The sequence below is a fragment of the Pelodiscus sinensis genome, chromosome 30 (assembly GCF_049634645.1).
Source record: "Pelodiscus sinensis isolate JC-2024 chromosome 30, ASM4963464v1, whole genome shotgun sequence".
Classification (NCBI taxonomy): Eukaryota; Metazoa; Chordata; order Testudines; family Trionychidae; genus Pelodiscus; species Pelodiscus sinensis.
The window spans coordinates 6,351,690-6,353,337 of record NC_134740.1 but is presented as its reverse complement, the minus strand read 5'-3'; positions in this window follow the sequence as shown (position 1 = coordinate 6,353,337).

Below are 1,648 nucleotides of genomic sequence, written 5' to 3'. Positions count from 1 at the left end.
GGTCTCGGTAGCCACGAGGGGGCAGCGGAAACACGTCTGTGCTCTGCACGGGCCTGTGACTGTTCGTGCGGCGGTACTGGAGGGAGAGGGAGAACTAGAGATTTGGTCGGCTGAAAATTCTCTCTCTGCTCCGCTTTGCTTCCCTTCTCCACCCCCGCCCCCGTCCGCTCCCAGGCGCAGCTATTCCAGTCCGGCCGGGGGGCGGTGAAATCTCCCGCCTTGGCTAGGTGCCACCCGCCACACAGGCAGCAGTTTCAACTGGGCTTGGGTCAGGAGGCCTTGGGAATAGCGCAGATGGGTGGGAGACATTCACCCGCACAACCAGGACACAGCCTATGCCCAGTACCGCCGGGGCCAAATCACCATCTCTGAGTCTTTCCAAAAACCAGGTCTCCCTGCAGCCCCGCTTTCGCCGGCTCTCACTGCGCCGGGCACAGCGCAGGACACAGCACAGAAGAGAGCCACGGAACGCGAAGATATTAAACAACCCAGCACAGCGGTGACAGTTACTGGGGCAATGAAACCACCCAGAGACACACGCTGAATCGATTGGGGGGACGGACCTTAAATACAGTTTTTTTCCATTAATCCAGATTTTTTCCTGCATTGGGCAGGGGCTGGACTCCATGAGTCCTGAGGTCTCTTCCAACCCTCGGATTCTATGAATCCCTGCCTCTCCCTGGGCAGTTTGCCTCTGACTTACCATAGGAGCTGGCCAATCTTCCTGAGAAAGGAAAGGTGTTTGGTTCCATTCATTGACTCACCTGAGAGCGGGGGACAGCGCCCAGTATCGCTGCGAGAGAGACACAGCGAGGGGAAGCGAATCTGAGCTCGGACAGAAACCTCCCCCTGCAAAGCCCAGGGCTGGATTTCCTGGGAGCGGCGCTCACACGCCCCGCACAATGAGAACACGGGCAGTGTTCAGCGGGGGTAGGAGGGGTGTGTGACGTATTGGGGGTACTTGCTGGGCTGTGGTGACCCCTGCTGTCTGGAGCAAGACCCAGCAGGGAAAACCTCACTAGGCAGAGGTAATGCCAAACGTGTTGAACCAGTGGCCAGACACCCCCCATGGAGAGGAACAAAGGAAGGTGGAATGCTGCCCTGGCTGGGGGGCAGGGCTTGGAGAGGGTTAGTGAGTTCCTATCTGGAAGGCAGGGAATAAGGAGCTGGGTAGGGGGCTGGGACTCCCCTATCTCAAGGGGGGGCATTGAGACCTCTTAGCCCCCAGTTCCTGTAACCAGATTACATCTGTGCTGCGCTGTGCTGGAGGAGCAATAAACCACCCTCAATTCCACTGGCTGGTGCAGTCTGTTTGTGCCATTTCAGGGTGCAGGAGACGGGGAACCCCCAACGCGCCGTCACAGGGGGACAGCGCCCAGTATCGCTGCGAGAGAGACACAGCGAGGGGAAGCGAATCTGAGCTCGGTCAGAAACCTCCCCCTGCAGAGCCCAGGGCGGGATTTCCTGGGAGCGGCGCTCACAAGCCCCGCACAATGAGAACACGGCAGTGTTCAGCGGGGGTAGGAGGGGTGGGATGTTGAATAGAACACGCGTGGCGGTGGGAATGGGAATGTGGCGGCAGGAGATGGTTCTGGGCCTGGGAATGGAAGTGTTTTATTCTTTGTTATTTTGTAGAACTAGCGCTGTT